At 42.7% G+C, this 19,971-nt stretch overlaps 1 protein-coding gene and 1 long non-coding RNA gene across 2 annotated transcripts in view; one reads left to right on the top strand and one right to left on the bottom strand.

Annotated features, from left to right (window-relative positions):
• LOC142876877 (uncharacterized) overlaps positions 1-12,506 on the top strand; it is a 39,920-nt gene extending 27,414 nt beyond the window's left edge. Inside the window, exons 3-5 of the long non-coding RNA XR_012923718.1 lie at positions 4,385-4,453; positions 4,799-4,958; positions 12,260-12,506. This is a non-coding gene — a long non-coding RNA (uncharacterized LOC142876877). The remainder of the gene's footprint in view (positions 1-4,384; positions 4,454-4,798; positions 4,959-12,259) is intronic.
• The window catches only part of CTTNBP2NL (CTTNBP2 N-terminal like), a 428,304-nt gene that overhangs the window by 82,343 nt on the left and 325,990 nt on the right, over positions 1-19,971 (bottom strand). The gene's annotated exons all lie outside the window — the stretch shown is intronic.

Raw genomic sequence — 19,971 nt, 5'->3', positions numbered from 1 at the left:
GGATCATTCCATCCTAAAACACGAAATCTTGCAGGTAGGGCAGAATCTGAGCTGCAGCCTCTGTCACACTTTTCCCATTTTGTAGGATATAATAATAAATTATATTTTCACTCATGAATTCTCTCTCTCTCTCTCCCTCTCATTATCTGTCTCTCTCCAGATTTATTGAGGTATAATTGACATACAGTAAACTACACATATTTAAAGTTTATAATTTCATAAGTTTTAAACATACTCTGGAAATCATCTCCAAAATTAAGACAATGAACGCACCCATCGCTCCCTGGAGTTTCCTTGTATCCCTTTGCAATTCGTCTTTTCCACCCTCTTTTGCTACTTCCCTCTGGCCTCAGGCAACCATTGGTCTGCTTTCTGACACTTTAAATGAGTTTGCATTATCTAAAATTTTATATAAATGGGATCATACAGTATGTATTCCTTTTTGACAAGCTTCTTTCATTTAGTATAATTATTTGAGACTCATTCATATTGTTCTGAGTATCAACAGTTTATTCTTTCTATTTCTGAATAATACTCCATTTTATAGATATAACAAAATTTATTTCTCCTTTTTTGATAACAGGCTTATGGATTGTTTCTAGTTTTTGGCGATTACAAGGAAAGTGGCTATGAACATTCTTTTTTTTTTTTTTTTTTTTTTTTGAGACAGAGTCATGCTTTGTTGCCCAGGCTAGAGTGAGTCCCGAGGCATCAGCCTAGTTCACAGCAACCTCAAACGCCTGGGCTCAAGCAATCCTCCTGCCTCAGCCTCCCAAGTAGCTGGGACTACAGGAATGCGCCACCATGCCTGGCTAATTTTTTCCATATATACTAGTTGGTCAATTAATTTCTTTCTATTTATAGTAGAGATGGGGTCTCGATCTTGCTCAGGCTGGTTTCGAACTCCTGACCTCCAGCAATCCACCCGCCTCAGCCTCCCAGAGTGCTAGGATTATAGGCGTAAGCCACTGAGCCGGGCCTGCTATCAACATTCTTATGTAAGTCTTTTTCTGGACTTATGCTACCTTTTCTTTTTGGTAAATATTGTCAAATATGGTAGATATATGTTTAACTTTTAAAGAAACTGCCCAACTGTTTCCCAAAGTGGTTGTACTGTGAAATTTCCAGTTGTTCCATATCCTTGCCAACATTTGTATGGCCATTAAAAAAGTTTTTTAGCTATTCCAAGGTATTCATGATACCTCATTGTGGTTTTAATCTGCATTTTCCTAGTGACTGACTATTTTGAGCATCCCTTTGCATGTATTTATTTTCCATCTCTTCTTTATTAACGCATCTGTTCAAATTTTTAGCACATTTTAAAAATTGGGTTTTTTCCTTCTGTTGAGTTTTTAAAGTTTTTTATATATTCTAGACACAAGGCCCTTATCAGAAACATGTTTTGCAAAGAGTCTCTCAAAGTATGTGGCTTATCTTTTCATTTTCTTAGCAGTGTCTATCAAACAGTAAACTTTTTAATTTTGATGAAGTCCAACTTATCAATTTCTTCTTTTATGGATTATACTTTTGGTACTATATCTAAGAAATCTTTGTCTAACCCAAGTTCACAACATTTTTCTTTTATGTTTTCTTTTAGAGGTTTTATAGTTTTAGGCTTTACATTTAGATCTATAATCTACTTTGAGTTAGTTTTTGTATGTAGTAAAAAAGTTTATTTTTGTTTTTGATATGGATAGCCGATGATTTCAGCACCATTTGTTGAAAAGCTATCCTTTCTCCACTGAGTTGCCTTTGTACTTTTGTCAAATATCAGTTGTCCATATTTGCATCATTAGTTCTTTTTTTATTTTTATTTTATTTATTTATTTAGTTTTCTTTTTTAAAATTAGTTATTTTTTTAGAAGACACAACCATCTCTAAACCCAATGAATCAGATCAATTGTTCATTGTGAGGACTTGATCCTTCATAGCCTTGGATGCTGTCTTGGGATTTGTGGTTGAGTCCAGATTCACAACATGAATGAGGCATTGACTTAGGATCAGGATGGAATTACTTCTGTAAGGCCAGAGGACCTTTGTGTTCTGGACTGTACTCTAAACCTTGATATTGAGCTCACTTTCTAGGACAGGAAGGACAGAGGAATTTCTGTTTTCCAATTGACTGATCTGTTCTCCTAATTATCCTTAATGCCACATCTGGCTTTTCAGTGGGTCCCAGCTAGCTTCCTTCTTTTCTCCCCTAAACTAAAGCCTTAATGACTTTTGGTCAATCTAGCTCCTGTCCTGAGGTACCAGAAATATGAGCTTCTTAGACCAAGGATGGGCGATCTCATTTTATCAAAGACTATAGACCTGGTGGGAGGAAATCAGTCAAAGGTCACCTAATAAACCACCTTAATTGAAGTGATTTGGTTTCCTTACAGAAGTATAAAAGATTCATTTCAGTAGCTTAAATTTTTTTCATTGAGATATAATTCACATAACATAAAATTTACCCTTTAAAATTACACATATCAGTGGTTTTTAGTATATTCACAAAGTTGTGAAACCATTACCACTATCTAATTCCAGAACATTTTCATCACCCTAAAAGAAACCAAATACCCATTAAGCAGCCACTCTCCACTTTTCCCTTCTCCAGCCCCAGGCAACCACTAATCTACTTTCTGTCCCTATGCATTTGCCTATTCTGGACATTTAATATAAGTGGAATTATACAATATGTGGCCTATTGTGCCTTGCTTCTTCATTTAATATAATGTTTTCTATGTTCATCAATACTGTTGCTGGTATCAGTACTTCACTCTTCTTTATGGCTGAATAATATTCCATGGTATGAATATACTGCATTTGCTTTATTCATTCATCAACTCATGGACATTTGGGTTCTTTCCACTTTTTGGAAATTATGAATAATTTTTCTATGAACATTTGAGTATGTGTTTTTATGTAGACACACGTTTTCAAATCTCTTGAATATATACCTAGGAGTGGAGTTGCTGGTTTATATGGTAACTGTTTAACTTTCTGAGAAACTGCTAAACTGTTTTCCAAAGCAGCTGCAGTATTTTACAATTTTACCAGCAATGCATAAGAATTCCAATTTCTTTATATCCTCTCTGACACTTGTTATTGTCCATTTTTAAAATTACAGCCATGCTAGTGTATGTGAAGTACTATGTCACTGTGGTTTTGATTTGCATTACTCTAATGACTAATGATGTTGGATATCTTTTCATGTGCATGGTGGCAACTTATATATTTTCTTTGCAAAAATATCTATTGCAGATTCTTTGCCTATTTTTAATTGAGTTATCTTTTTATTGTTGAGTTGTAGGCACTCTTTATATATCATGAATACTAGTCTCTTTCCAGATATATGATTTGCACATATCTCTCCTATTCTGTGGGTTGTCTTTTCACTTTCTTAATAGTGTCCTTTGAAGCATAAAAGTTTTTAATTTTGCTGAAAAGTCCAATTTATGTATTTCTCTTTTGTTGCTCATGACCATCTGCTTTTTAAATTAAACACAGAAATCATAAAGCTTTTCCATTAAGTACAACAAATAATAAAACTACATATCTCAATTCCACATTGTAGCAATTTAAGGGGTAAAATTGATATAGAAGAAACGGAGAGAGTGGGGGAGACTTTTTACTTGGCTTTTGACTTCAAAGTATGGTTGAATGTTAGCCACTGCCTTGAGCATTGAGTGCTTAATCATCAAGGATAACTAACTCTTTGGGAACTGCCCTAATCCTTAAGGCTTTAGTAGCTGTTCTCTGGAAGGGGTGAAGCCACAGCTACCAACAGGGAGCTTACTCTCTGGACTGCAGCAATGTTACCTCAAGGTAATATACCAGAAGTGAGTATGAGGATAAAGTGTCAGAAAGAGGGAGCGCTTTGGAGTCAGACTGTTGGGAGTATCAGTGGGGTTCTCTGGAACCAGATGCTGAGACAGAGTTAGGAGTACAAAGGAGAATAACATCTGTGAATGGAAAAGGAGGAAGTTTGGCGAGGAGGTGCTCTCACCCGTGATGCAGACCTGGCAAAGCCTCTGCCAGTTCAACAGGGTAGTTGGGCAAAAATTGCTTGCTAGAAGAGTTCCACATTGGGAGAAAAGGGACAGGCCCTAGCACCACCATCTTTCTCTGCCTTTGGCTGGGGGCTGCCCCTAAGAAGAGCATGAGTGTGGCTCAAGCTAAAGTTGTCCCTGATGGAACTAACTGCTGGGAACAATTAAAACCAATATTCCTGGCATCAGGGAAGTGAGACCTTTATTGAAGGGACAATATGAGCATGGAATCTCCATGTCTCCCTACAGACAGACCCAAGGTTCAAATTCCAGCAATGTGTGATCTTAGGCAAGCACTGTGCCTCAGTTTCTTCATCTGTAAAATGGAGAAAATGCCTTCCTTACAGGGTTGTGGGAGGACGAAATAAGATAAGGATGAATGTAGTGCCTGATACAGTACAAGCCACAAGCATTCGGTAAGTGCTTTTCCCTTTCCCCCAGATGGAAATAAGCCAAGGGAACATTCTGTTCTCCACACCAGTTCCCACCCTGCTCTTTATAAACTTCATTTTCTTTCATTTTCCAGTAGGGGACCAATCCTCTATGGCAGTTTCCTGATCCTCTGGACATGCTGCCTCGGGGTCCCAGGGCCTGTGGTATCCCCTGACTTGTTTCTCTCCTGACGTTCTCAGCTTTGAGACGCAAAGACCTCCTTGGCTGTTGGCCCTCCCAGGCAGAGTCCACTGGCTGCTGTTAGGACGGGGTGGGGCGATGTTTCCTGGAATACAGCACAAGTGAGCGAATTGCACCATCTCTTTCAGCTGCCTGTGAGTGCATTCCAGTGAGGATTCCAGTAAGAAGAGACCATCGTGTTCCTCTTTCCAAGTGCCTTGTTAAAAGCCTGAGGACAGAGTCCCCCTGCTTCACTTACCCTGGGAGGGGAGGCAGCGCCTGAATGGGAAAGAGGAGGGCGTGCGCTGTGTGAGTCACGTTCCTTCGTCGGGGTCCTCTGACCATGGGGACTCCCATCTCCAAGGCCAGTTACCTCCCGTGTGTCTGATTTACTGGGGAGTCTCAACTCGTTGGGACACAAACGTGAAACAATTTTATTTCTTCCAGTAACTGCCCCCGGCTGTGCCGTGCCAGATCTCCCTTTCCGGCCGAGGAGCAGCTCCCTTAATGGCGTCTTGGTCTGGTTCCATAACTTTGCAGCCACTTTCGGTTACTACAACAGTCCCATTCCAGTAATTAAGATTCAGTCTCTTATATTTTTAAAAGTTTCATCACAAACTCAATTCAATGCTCTTCGCCCCCCTTCCCTCCAGCACAAGCCAGAGTTGGGCCCTGGCTGTTTGGAGCAGTGGAGGGACCGGGGGCTGGCTTGAAGGTGCCTCGTCTTCTTCTTTGAGGCCTCAGCATCTCTGTTTGGGCAGAGGTGGGAAGGGGAGGAAAAGGCCTCTTCACAGGGGCGTCTGTCACCCCTTCCTGGTCTTTCTGCCCTGTAAGACGCTGGAGATCTCACCCAGCCCTCCTCTATCACTGAGGACAGCTCAGCCCTCCTCCCTCCACCCAGCTGCACCTCCCTTTGGCTTCACCACTTCCCTTTGGCCCAGTGACCCCTTCTTTGGCTTGGCTATGGAACTCTTAATTCAACAGCCACCTGGGCAAACCCTCAGCTCCTGCCCTTCACTGACTTCCATGCATCTCCTCTTGGAGCCACAGGGCCTGCTGGCATCCTCTCCCATACCCTTCGAGGGCCACACAGACCTGAGATGGGAGCGCTGCCCCACCTTCTTCCCAGTCGTGCTGCAGCAGGGCCCTTCAAGCCCTGCTGGGTGGGCTACAATGGTGGGCCTCCTGCTCTCAGAGACTCCAGGCCTCAAGCGGGTACCAGTCTCTGCATTCAAGTGTAATGCCAGAACTTAAAGTATGTACACTGAGTACTCTGCTTTCTCTCCCACCATGGGGGGACAGAACAAAAAGGATACTGGGCTGCAGTCCCAGGCTCCCAGTATGGCAAGGACTCTTTGACGATGCTCTGTGCCGCTGCAGCACAGAGCATTGTGCTGCATCACGATGCAATCACTCATCATCGTGGTGAGTCTGGATTCCCTCTCCTTTCACCTTGGGGCAGAAAGCACCCCCATTCTCTTCTCCACAGGGGAGAGGAGGGCCTAGGCTATCCCCACAAACACTGCACTCCTTGCAAGCCTGGTGACTCTCCCTTCATCTCTCTCAGTTCTGCTCCCATCCTGACTGGAGGTGGGCTGGGCGCTGGGTCCATTTTGGGGGTGCTGGTGCCTCTGTCAGCTGTGTATGGAGGTGGCTGGCTCCATCTGCTGGCTATTTGCTGGTAACTCTTTGGGGTCACTTGGCTCTTCTTGGCTGCAATTCTAGCGTGATGAGAAAACACATTAGGGCACATCCAGCAGTGTACAATGATTTCCTGTCTCTTCTCTTTCAAACCGTGTAAGCTGCTCTTCCTCCTGCAAGGATCCCTTGATGAAATCCCACCAGTCTGACATTCCCCTTTGTTGTGCACCCTCTGCACACAGGCTCCCAGTCGGTGGTGGGTTTGTGTGCCTGTGAGTGAACCGTCTCTTGAGTGGTGTCCCTGCATCTCGAGAATAGCTAGTGTTTATTGAGCTCTTCCACGCGTGATCTACTGTCCTAAGCATGTCACACACGCCATCTCGTTCATTCTCACAGCACAATCCAGCGAGCTAGCCACCATCATTACCCTCGTTTTACAGATGAGGAAACCAAACTGAGACATGAATGTTCAATAGTGCTTCTTAAGTTTTGTAGCCAGAAAGTGGTGTAAAATGGTGATCCGAATCCCAAGCTCATGCAGTCTGCCAATATTCTGCTTTGCCTACTGGGTTTTACGCTGTGGTCTTGTGCCTTCTTGCCCCATCACCCCTGAAGCCTTAAATAAGTATTTGTAGCTCAGAGTGAAGCGCTTCCCATAATAACTTTTTGTACAGACTAACAGAATTGACTCAGCTGGGGCTTGTGCGAGAGCTGAACTAGCTCTGGTGAGACTGTGGTTGCCATGTAAATGGGCCCAACTGTGTGCTCATGTTGAAGTCATTAGCACAGAGCCTTTGAACAAAAGGCCTGGAGCTCTCTCATCAAATCCTCCTCTAACATTTTAAATGGATTTTTCTAAGAGAGGTCTAGAATCCTGACCACATACTCTAGGAGAGTCCACCTGAGCAATTCTTTTCATTCAAAAAATGAGACTCTCTATTATTTGTATAATATATATATATATATATATTTCTATTGTCTCCTAGATATATTTGCAACCACTCTGAGCAGAAAGGTGTTATAATCATTCTCCTTTTATGGGTGAGGGAACTGAGGCATGGAGGTTAGCGACTTGTCTGAGGTCACACAACTTGTGCGTGCTGGAACTGGGACCTGGACCCAGATGTTTTGCCTCCACCTTTCATGCTGCAGGTGCATCCTTAATACCCTTCACCAAGACCCTCAGGCTCGGCACCCTTACCATGGGCTCTGTTCACCAGTGGGCATTTCCTTTCTTCACTTTCAGCCATGTCTCCGCCCCTTGGACTTGTCTCTCCCACTGGCCTCTTCCCATCTCTTCATTGACATCCTCTCATCTCTCCCAAGGGCTGGAGGTCCCCCTTGAAGTAGGGGGACTGGGCCTTGCAGCCTTTTGATTGAGACCCCAGCCCCCTGAAGAGGCTGTTCGTTGCCTTTATCACCCCTAGTCATGGCGGATGTTATTTATTGTCAGATAAACGTATTTGCAAATAAAACAGAAAATGAACAAATAAACGCAGTCACAGAGCTGTTAAAAAAAACCCTGCCGGCTTGCTCACTTGAAGAAAAGCCTGCACAACTAATTAACCCAGGCAGGCCTCCGTGGTGTTTGGAAACAAGCTTGGAATTAATATCGCCCTTCTCAGCTGCTGGAACCAGCCTCTAAATCTTTTATTGGGCAGTAGCAAGAGAGAGACACAGAGAGTTATAGAGACAGTGAGAGGCCAACATGGAAGACAGAGAGACAGAGGAAGATAAACACAGTTATCCATCTGCCTCCGTACCCATACATATCGTCTTAGCTAGACTCTGGGTCCTAGACAGACAGACTGACAGACCGGCAGATTGTGTTTCCTCTTTAGAGTGAGAGGTAAGAGGAGAAAATAGAGCCTTTGTCTATCTGAAAGCACATTTTGTTTCTATACCACTGAAGTCAGGGAATCAGAGGCTCCTGAACTGGAAAGGGCTTGTGAGAGGTCATCTAATTCAGTGGTTTTTAAATTATTTTTAGCAGCAAAACCTTTTCCTGAAATGAAATCATAAGCAGCAGCGCCATGTATAAAGCAGATAAAAGCGGAGCTGCCCCAGTTGGAGCCTGTGGCTCCTCCAGTCTCCTCCCTTCTCCCTCTGCAGGGCGGGCCCTGTTTCTTCAGGCTCCTCTGGGCTCTGGGGGCCCAGTTGGAGAACCAGAGCTGCCTCTGTGTGCAAGGCTTGGGGCGTGTGCCTGGTTCTTCACTGGGTTCAGGCTTGGGCTAATTTGGGGGCCACCCAGAGAGGCAGTGTGGTAGAAGGGATATGCCAGCTGGCGAAAGAGGTGGGTTACCTGAGGGGGCACCCACTCTCTCGCCCCTGAACTCGTCGAGTTCCTGAACTCTGACATGTACTTTCCATGGGGTCCTCTGTTGGCAAGAGCCGGGGAACTGGCTTGTTCACCTTCAGGTAATGATGGAGTCTCAGTGCATGAGCCTCGTGAGTCAACCGCCTGACCCACATAGCTTTGCATAGATCCACATCAAGTTAGGAGGTGACGCCAAGAGGATGGGAAGGATATCTCCCTTCTCTGTAAGAGTATGGAAGGTGTCCAGAAGGGGACTGCCCTGTAGACCTTCGTGTATGCCCTGTAGGGATGACTAATGATCTACAGGGAAATCGTACATTTTTTTCTTATAGGGGAAGGAGAGGCAGTAGTCTGAGGCTGGAAACCACCCAGATGGGTGGTGCTGTGGGGCTTTGTCTGGTCTTCTCTGGGGAGGTTGTCACTTGCTTCCGAAAGGCCTATTCTCAGCACCAAGAGCAGAGCCCTGAGGCTGGGTGGAAGGACCTCTCTTGGAGTCAGTGGTGGATGGGGAGGAAGGATGGACAGAGGGAGACCAGGCACTGTGTTTGGAGCCTTCCTATTTCTGATTAACCCTGAGTGTCCTTGGCTCAGGCCTAGACAACAAGGGGGCACAGCAAGGAGGAGAAACACAAATCAAGAAGTAATGCTTTTTTTGAAGGAGGAATTATAAATTGCAATTTAATCACATAATCACTTTGACACTCTCAAGCAAGCTAATTTCTTCCCTTGCCTCATTTCATCCACTCGGTGAGATGAATCTTAATGAATAATGTCCTATGAATATTTAATTTTTGATCAATTTGAATTTTCTCTGGCATACCTGCTGGAGACATAAATCAGTTCCCTTTCTGCCCAGCAGAGCGAATTTGGACAGCGGCCGGAGTAGATCTCTGCCCATGGCTGTAGAAGAGGCCAGCCTAAAGATTTTGGGGTTCTGGTTTGTCACCATCTCAACATGGTGACTCAGACCTCCCTAGATGTCATCCCTAAGCTGTGTTTTCTGATACTGTTCTGCTAGCACATGCCTGCAGCCAGTGGTTGTGTGGGCAGATGAGATGCATCTGAAAATGACTTTCAACAGATGCCTCTTCTTCCTCCACTCTTTTTCTTTAATGATTTGAAGAAGCCTCCCTCTGACACTAACTTTATCCTTCCTGGTCCCTGGGGACAAGTCTTATCATTCAAAAGATAAGTATCTAGAGAGAAAACATTAAGAGAAGTACTATTCTCAGCTTCTTGAGAAGGCTTCTTTCATGAGATAATAAGTGATATTTATACAGTGTGTTTAGAGTTTGCAAAATGACTTCACATACCCCTTTACTTTATATGTCTGAAGACATCACTATGTTTGATTTCTCCTTCTTGACTGTGAGGTGAGGAAATGGGGCTGAAGAGAGTTCTTTCTTACCCTGAGTCAAGAAGGGTAAGTACTAGAACTCATGCTCTTGGAGACTTGCTAAGTTCAAAACTAGGAAAATGGGTCTAAACTGATCTGTCTATAAAGAGGGATTGGGTATTTTGGATTAGGGACTGGAGGAAGAGAGGGAGGTATCCTGAATAGGCAAGTCAGAGGTGGTCTCAATAAAGAGTTGATGACAACAATGGTACTTATTGAGAAAATAATTTCTTAAAGGGGATAGGTAACATGTTTAAAATGTATTTTGGACATGTATCCATATCCTGTACAGTTGTTTTCCTGGGGCTTCTACCCATGAAAGCAATGGGTTTCAGGGCTTCAGGAAGGGCAGGAGCCACCTCAAACAAAGAGGTCATCGTTTAATTTTAAATCTAAAAGCCAACTTCTTGTTTTTGAGTCCATCAGGACAAAAAAGTCTTGAAGGTAAGATTTTGTGTAGAAAAGAAATTTCTAAATTCATTAACCTCCCAACAACATGACCATAGAATTTCCCTATAAACAATAGGGTAGAGAGAATTCAGACTGCAGTGTGATGGAAATCACTTGAGAAGCTCACCCCTTCTCGCCTGAGGGGTGTGGGGGAAGAAGAGAGAGGTGGAGGAAGGACAATAGAGTCAGAGTGCAGTGTCCTTTTATTTATTTACTTATTTATTTGTTTTTTACCTAGCTACCATTAAGAAAGGGTCAGGGTAGTGGTGGAGTGTCTAGGGAGAAAATCTGGAAATGTGAACATTTACTCTGAAGAAACAACCATCCCAAAAGATGTCTATACCTCTAACCACTAGTTTCCAAGATTAACTTCTTGTCTTAACTCAGGTGTCTACAACATAAGATTTGAGACTGAGATTATATGCTAAAGCTTTCCTGAATGGGCAGCATGAATGAGGGAAATAAAGGAAAATGAGGCAGGGAAAGACAGAAGTGAGTCACAGCCTCACAAAAGAATCCATTTGGTGGTTCAGACGTGAGACTTATTCCAGATGGGCCATGAGAAACCATCACACCTCAAAATATTCTGTCTGTGTGTTGGGAAATGGTTTGAATTTATCTCCTGCTTTGAAGATATCTCCTGCTGTTTGAATTTATCTCCTGCTTGGTTCTTTCCTGCCTTCCAATGGTCAACATTTGCCCCATGGTATATTAACTCTACTACACTGTGAGGTAGTGTTACCAGGTCCTTCTGGGAAGATTTTGAGGAAGTTAGTGAACAATGCCTATGCCATAGGCCTTTTGGTAGCTTAAAATATGTCCACCAATGCTTTCCCCTACTCTTTTCTTCAAGAGCTAGAGACTAATTCCCCTCCACTTGAATGTGGACTGGTCTTAGGGACTTGCTTCTAACGAATAGGATAGAATGAAAATGACATTGCATGATTGCAGAGATTAGGTCATAAAAGGCACTGTGTCTTCCTCCTTGTTTTTAAATTACTGTTGACTCTTAAATATGTGGGTTAGAGATGACCCCTATACAGTAAAAAATCCATATATAACTTTTATTTTTTATTTTTATTTATTTATTTGAGACAGAGTCTCACTCTGTTATCCAGGCTATAGTGCTGTGGTGTCAGCCTAGCTCACAGCAACCTCAAACTCCTGGGCTCAAGCAATCCTTCTGCCTCAGCCTCCCGAGTAGCTGGGACTACAGGCATGCGCCACCATGCCCAGCTAATTTTTTCTACATATTTTTAGTTGACCAATTAATTTCTTTCTATTTTTTAGTAGAGACAGAGTCTCACTCTTACTCAGGCTGGCTTCAAACTCCTGACCTTGAGCGATCCACCCTCCTCGGCCTCCCAGAGTGCTAGGATTACAGGTGTGAGCCAGTATGCCTGGCCCACATATAACTTTTGAGTCCCCAGAAATTTGACTACCAATAGCCTACTGTTGACTGAAAGCCCTACTGATAACATCAACAGTCAATTAACACATATTTTGTATGTGATATGTATTAGATACTATATTCTTATAATAAAGTAAGCTACAGAAAAGAAAGAAAATACTATTAATAAAATCATAAAGAAGAGAAACTATATTTAATATTAACTAAGTAGAAGTAGATCATTATGAAGGTCTTCATCCTCATCTTCATGTTGAGTAGGCTAAGGAGGAGGAGGAAAAAGAGGGGTTGATCTTATCATTTCAAGGGCGACAGAAGTGGAAGAAAATTCACGCATAAGTGGACCTATGCAGTTCAAATCCCCGTTGTTCAAGGGTCAATTGTACTTGCTTTGACAGAAACCAGTTTCCATTGTGAGGATGTTCAAGCAACTTATGGAGAGGCCTACATGGTGAGGATCTAAAGCCTCTCACCAACAGCCATGAGAGTGAACCATTTTGACGGCGGATCTTCCAGGCCCTGTCAAGCCTTCAGATGATTGCAGTTCCTGTCAACATCCTGACAGCCATCTCAGGAGAGAACCTTGGCCAGAACCCCCCCACTAAGTCCCTCCCACATCCTTGACCTACAAAACCTGTAAGATAATAAATGTTTATTGCTTAAGCTACATGTTTTGGAGTAATTTGTTATAAAACAATAGGTAATAACACACCTTTATCTGAATCTGGGAGTAGTGAGAGGAACTTGAACCTTCATGGGTCCTGTAAAGTCAGACCTGAACACCAGAGCCTTGTGTCTTGCCATGGAAGGCACAGTGGGGTATCTGCTGAAGCCCTCACCCTGGAGAAGGCTGAGATAGCTAGTCTTAGGAGATGAGGCAATGGTGGCAGTTGCTGGAGCTACCCATTGAGCACGTGGCTGAGGGGAAAGGCAAGTGGGGCAGATCTGGTGAGATTCATATACTGGGTCTGATACACTAGACTCTTATTCCATAGTCCTACATTTTCCACTAAGATGAAGTCGCCAGGAGCACAATAAAGCATGTCAGAGAGAAACAAAGAAGCCACAAATGTTTTGCATATCTGCATAACAATGTGAGTAAAATTGAGACAACTGTGTTTGTTAAAATAATAAATTTCCATTAGAAGAGTTAAAACAATATGGAACAACACAAAAATCAAAGCAAGCATCACTCAACAACCGGTAGTACAGAGAGAACACTGTTGTATAGCTTGATATTTTTTATGCTCACTCTTTACATTGACATCTACTCTTGCCAATAAATGTAGTTAAACTTATCTTTCCATCAAATATAGTAGACTATATGTTCCATAAAACTCCTCCAGGGACAGTATGCCCCCAAATGATGGTATACAGAGAGAAAAAGACACACACACACAGATATATATATATATATATATATATATTACATATAAAATTGTATATTATTACATATAATGTATAGTATATATATTCCTTCCCCCTTTAAAAATGCATGAATGCATGGCTGAGTTGGTACAAAATAAGGGGAATTTGTTAGAAATAAGGAACAACAAGGAAACATGAATTGAAAAGAATAAGTGACATATAGAGCTAGTTTTTGTCTTAGGGCCTAATTGGATTTTAATAAGTAATATGGATCATACACATGAGAGCTGGGAGACATAGCTCAGGGATCAAATAGGTTGGATCCACATGCAAAACTGGTTACCCATGAAAGGTGAAACTCTCGGTAGATGAACCAGAAAAAACACACTCCATGGGGTGGGGGGTAGAGAAAGAGAGAGAGAATAGATACTTGGTTGTCATCTTTAGCTTTTGACAGAATAGAAAAAAAAAACAAAGAAAGATTTTCTTGGAGAATTCCCAACCTTATATTTGAACCCCATTATGAAAATTTGAAGTATCCTGGATTGCTGATATCCTCAGGGCTTGAAAACAACAACAACAAATCCCCCCAATAGAACGTTCCTTAAGCCATGGTCTCAGAGAATTCTTACAGAGACATGTTAAAGGACATAGACTTCACAATCAAAATTCAACAAACACTTGAGGAAATAAATTACCTTGAGAACAACAAATTTCTGAAATATGTACTGATCTGGACTTATCTAATGTAGAATACAAAATAAATATATTTAATTTGTTTAGGAAATAAAAGAGAGTATTAGAAGTATAATACTTCTAATTACAAGTATTAGAAGAACAAAAGACTATCAGAATAACCTAGTTCAATGTAAAAAAGAAAAAAACTTTTTGAAGAAAAATATAACTATTGAAATTAATAACTAAATAGATATGATAATAATTTAGACACAGCTGAAGAGAGAATTGGTGATATGGAAGTTGCCCTGAAGAATGACCTGGAATACAATAAAGAGAGACAAAGAGATAAAAGAGTTAGGAGATATGAGGGATAGAGTAAGGAGATAAAACATATATATATAATTGGAATTTCAAAGAATGGCAGAGAGAGTCGGAGTAAAGCGCTTACAAAGGTAATGACTGCAAAATTTCCAGTCCTGATGAAAGACATCAGTGCTCAGCTTTATTTTACTTATTTTTTTGTTTTTCTTGAGACAGGGTTTTGCTCTGTTGCCCTGGGTAGAGTGCAGTGACATCATTGTAGCTCACTGCAACCTCAAACTCTGGGCTCAAGCAATCTTCCTGCCTCAGCCTCTTGAGTAGCTGGGACTACAGGTGTGCACCATGGTGGCTGGTTGATTTTTCTGTTTTTAGTAGAGACGGGGTCCCATTCTTGCTCCGGCTGGTGTTGAACTTCTGAGCTCAAGCAATCCTCCTGCCTCAGCCTCCCATAGTGCTAGAATTACAGGCATGAACCACCGCGCCCAGCCAACTCTCAGCTTTAATAAGCCTGGTGAATCCCAAGCTGGATAAAGGAAAAGAAACATATATATTGCAGAAAAACTGAAAACATTACAGATAAAGATAGGATCCTATGAGGAGTCAGAGAGAAAAGACAGATGACCTACAGAGCAATGAGAATTCTATCCATAGCTCATTTCTCGACAGCAACAATGGAAGCCAGAAGACAAACAAATGGTAGCTTTGAAGTATTAAGTGAAATAACTATTATACTAGAATTCTACTCCCACCAGAATTATCTCTCAAACATGAAGGCAAAATAGGGACAATTTGAAATATTTTTAAAAACAAAATTGACACGGTTGACTACTACGAGACATTTACTAAAGGAACTTATACACACCAGGGAGAAGAAAAATGTTCCTAGAAGGAGGTTTGAAATGCACGAATAAGTGGTAAAAAAAGAAAATGGTCAATGTTTATATATATATATATATATAGAACATATAAGATAATAAGCAAATTTATTATTAAACTAAAGATTATCATTAAAGTAAAAATCATGTCATAAGTAAAATCATGGATAAAACTACACAAATTGGCTATCTTTGCATAGAGATTGAAATAGGAAAAATGAAACTTTTCTGTCTTTTTTAGATATACATAGATGTGTGATAAGACTATAAAGGAAAGAAAGAAAATGATGAGCACAAAATTCAGGGTAGTGGGTGACTGGAGTGGGGGAAGGATGGGAGAGGACAGGGCACACAGAGGGCCTGGCTCTGAAGGTATTATAAACATTCTACTTCTTAAGGTGGGTGCTGAGTACTTGGCTGCTAATTTTTGATTATGGCTATTCTTTAAAATGTAAATTCTATTACATGTGCTTTTTATTTTTTATTTTTTATTTTTTTAAGAGACGGGGTCTTGCTATGTTGCCCAGGCTGGAGTGCAGTGGCTATTCACAGGCGCGATCCCACTACTGATCAGGACGGGAGTTTTGACCTGCTCCGTTTCCGACCTGGGCCGGTTCACCCCTCCTTAGGCAACCTGGTGGTCCCCCGCTCCCGGGAGGTCACCGTATTGATGCCGAACTTAGTGCGGACACCCGATCGGCATAGCGCACTACAGCCCAGAACTCCTGGGCTCAAGCGATCCTCCCATCTCAGCCTCCCGAGTAGCTGGGACTACAGGCGCGCGCCACTGCGTCCGGCTACATGTGCTTTTTGTATGTATGGTATAATAAATGATGCTGTGACAACCATTGCTGCAGCATGTGTTATTTCACACACAAAGTGAATTCCTAGAAAGATTTTAAGGAAAAGGGCAAGTTTTTCTTTTCTTTTCTTTTCATTTCAGCATATTATGGGGGTACAAATTTTAAGGTTTCAAATAATGCCGGAAAAGGGCAAGTTTTAAGGAAAACAAGTTTACTTTAAAACTTACTGCCACCCTCGCAAAGATGCACCAAGTTACCTTTCTACTAACAGTGCATAACGGGACCTGTTTCCCCATCCCTTTTTGTGCATGTTTTCTAAAACTTCGTCCTATCGCACGTGCCAGCAAGGTGAGCTAGGCTTATTTGAAGAGAACTAGAATGTGATGAATGATTTATGAAGTAGGTGGTATAATTAATCCCATTTTATAGATAGGGAAACCGAGACTCACTGAGGTTGAATGACTTGTCCAGGACCACATTGTGACCCAGTCTCTTAACTCTGTGTTCAGGTCAGTGGTCTTTTTGCTATATCCCGCCAAACTCTGTGGAGCCTGTGTGTTGGAACAGTGTGCTCCTGCACATGGAAATCTTTCCCTGTCCAGCCATATCAGAAAAGAAAGGAGGAAGAAGGTGCACACTGCAGGGTTCTGGAGGTAGAATGGGGGCAGGGAAGAAAAATTTTCAGTATTTATATCCTCAAACCTGAGAACCATTCCCTTTGTTGGCCCCTGCTATTTAAGCCCCTGATTGTAAACTTTGGAGACAGCGGGGTGGAGGTCTGTTTAATCAGCTTGGTGTCTGGCACATGGAAAGTACTCCCTAAATATCTGCTGGCTTTTGAATAAACTCTAGTTTATATATTTGTCACCAAGTATGGAGGGAGAACTGTCCCTTTGGCTGGGCCAGTCTTCTTTCTCTGCATGAGCTGAGTCTGGGACAGGGCAGCAGAAGGGAAGAATTGGTCTTCCAAGGTCCCCTCCTGCTGAAAAGATAAGGGTTTGTCAGCAGGCACTGCTGCAGTGAGCTGCCCCCACCCCCAGTTCCCTGCAAGGTACATTGGCTTTCTTTTCTCCAAGTGATTAGCAGGGAGATTGGCAGGCAGTAGTGGCAATGGAAGTTTAATGTTCTGGAAACCCAGTCTTTTTCCTTTTTCTCGGAGATTTTCCCTGGTGAGCCGGGGAAAGGTCTTGCAGCTTAACAGGCAGACAGGGATGGGGCCCAGGAGTTTTGCCATCAGAGACTGGAATTTATCACTATGACACCAACCCAGGCATGGCTGCATTTGTGGGGGAGATGAGGTTGGTCAGGGGAGGGAACTGTTGTCCTGCCCTGGGGTCATTGTCTTTGTCAGGGCATTGAGATCCTGCCATGGTCCTGAAATCTGACAGACCCATTCGTCCTGTGGGTCCATTCTGCCCAAGGCAGGCCAGAACTTTGGCTCCTAGATTTCAGCTACAGCGAATGGAATCAATCGCTCTTGCAGCTCTAAGCTGGTACCCACCACCTGGTGGGTGCTAAGTCCTTGTGTTACAGAGGAAGTAGCAAAAATGTTTTATGTTTCTTTAAAGCATCCCCCACTCCTAAGAACCTACATCCCTGTCTCAGGCCAGCAGCCAGGAGGGACTGAGGAATGTCTTTTGTTCTTTGTGCTACTACAGGAGATGGCTCAGAGGAACTGCCCACAGCAGACAGGGGTCCTGGGCAGAGGTCACTGGATTGTCTTAGGCACAGATGTCTTAGGGACAGTGGAGATGGGACATCAGAACATCAACTGTAGTTGAACAGCAATTGCCTAACGCTGAAAACCCACCCTTTAAAAGCTCTGTATTTCTGCTTATTAGGAGGGCGATGGCATTATAGACAGGAGTCTCCATTCTTCTCATTTGTTGGCAAATTAATAAACCCCTCTTTCCTTCTCAAACCACTTGCCCTTGTTCTTCCGATGTGGCCTTTTGATGCAGCCTCCAGGACAAGTGTGGCGCTTTCGTAGCACTTGTGCCTGTCAAACAGGGGACTTGCTGTAGCGGGAAGAGCTGACATGCCCGTCTACCTCGCTGTCTCTTCCACCCACTGCAGGATGCAATAGACAATGTCTTTCCTCCTCCACATTTGCCCTTAATGTATTTGAAGAATGTCACTTTTTAGTTTTGTCTTTTTCAGGCTAAATATGCTCAACTGTTGGTTAAATGATATGACATTGTTTCCAGGCATCTCACCATCTCCGCCTCCCTTTTCTGGACACACTTGCTGGGTGATGTCTCTCTGATTTGCTGTATTCTGTATCCCAGACTCAGCGCTTGAGACGTTACAAGTCTCTCGGCAGTGTACTGTCACGGTTTAATGGCACAGGCTTTGCAGTTAATGCTCATCTGGGTTCAAACAGTTGGCTCTGCCCAACTACCAGCAGTGGGATTGTGGCAGAGTGCATCTTCCAAAAATGGCTACCACCGTATGCTTTAGCCCACGTGTTCTTCTTGGGATGTGACATCACTCCTCCCATTGAATGGAGGGGACATAGGCCTCTGGCTCATGATGTCATTAATCATAAGGACATAGGCCTGTGTCCCCTGCATGGGAACCTGGGCCAACCTTTGCAAATACATGGCCAATACAAGATGGTATAAGTGACGCTGTGTGACTTCTGAGGCTAAGTCATAAAAATGCCAGGCACTTCCATGTTGTTTTCTTTGGTTGTGTACTCTTGGAACTTGGTCACCGTGCTGTGAGGAAGCCCAAACTGACCCAAGTGAAGAGACATATGGAGCTGCCATAGGTATGTGCTTTGGCTGATAGCCCAGCTGAAGTCCTCATCTGTTAACCACTGGCATGTTTTGAAGAAGTCTTTGAGATGACTCCAGCTCTAGCCTCCATCTGATTACAGCGTCATGAGTGGCCTGAGGTGAGAATCACCCAGCTGAGCCCAGTTAACTCTAGAATGATATAATTGTTTTGAATCCTTAAGTTTAGGAGTGATTCAGTATGCAGCAACAGATAACTAGAACAGTGATCTTAGGCTTTACTTGAGCTGCCTGAGCCTCAGTTTCCTCATCTGTGAAATGTGGATTCTGACATCTACCTTAGAAGATTGCTATGAAAATTAAAAGACAATGCATGTAAAGTATTTTGCATGTGTTTGCCACACAATAATTATGCAACAAATAATTACTGTGATAAATGACTTGATGAGTGAGATAGGAAGGGGACCGGGACTGAGACCTGAGGATTAGGTAGAGACAGAAGAATGGGAAACTGAACTTGTACTGGGGCAGCCTCTGGAGAATAAGCTGAGAGCTGAGCCACAAGTTCCAAATGTGCAGTGCGCTGTGATAAGATTCAGGCAGCCTCCGGCAAGAGGAAGACCGGTCCAATCTTGGGAATCTTTTGCTTCTTGGCCTGTGTGATGCACGCAGGCCATCAGCATTAAGACTGGAGATGAGAAGGCAAGACTTTGATCAAACTTTGTTTCTGGGAGAGCTTGGGTGGTGCACAAAAACCTTTTGCTGTAAGATTAAGCAGAATTGGGAATTTGCCCACAGCAAATCCTAAAGGTGAGGGGTTGTGCAAATATCCCAGGAATTTGAGGTAGCAGCTGACAGAATTAACAAAGAAACAAGGTGAGGAACTGGGGAGGAGGCCTGATTAAATTCTTAGGCATTTTCTTGTGGTTTGGCCCCCTGCTTCAGAGGGTCTCAGCTCTTAGCTCTCAGCACCTGAAAGGTGTATCTTGCTGAAGCGAGTGTCTGAAAAAGTCAGGCAGCCATTAACTGTTAGATCTTAAAAAAGCAAAACTAACCACACCCTCTCCAAAGAAACCCACCATCACAAAACCCTATATTCCATCTCCACAAATAATACATATGCTCATTGCAGAAAAATTATGTTTTATAAGAAGCAAAAAGAGCAATATAAAAATCACCCAGTTTCCTACAGCCCAGAGATAACCTCTGTTAACATTTCGGTGTACATATATAGCTTTCCAGATGGTATACAAAAGATACCATACTGTTTGGTAACCTTTTTTTTTTATTGCTTTAATGATATGCCCTGGACATCTTCCCGTGTTAT

Source organism: Microcebus murinus, chromosome 2, assembly GCF_040939455.1.
Source record: "Microcebus murinus isolate Inina chromosome 2, M.murinus_Inina_mat1.0, whole genome shotgun sequence".
Lineage (NCBI taxonomy): Eukaryota > Metazoa > Chordata > Mammalia > Primates > Cheirogaleidae > Microcebus > Microcebus murinus.
The sequence above is the reverse complement of the archived record's forward strand: the minus strand, read 5'-3'. Positions and strand labels throughout refer to the sequence as shown.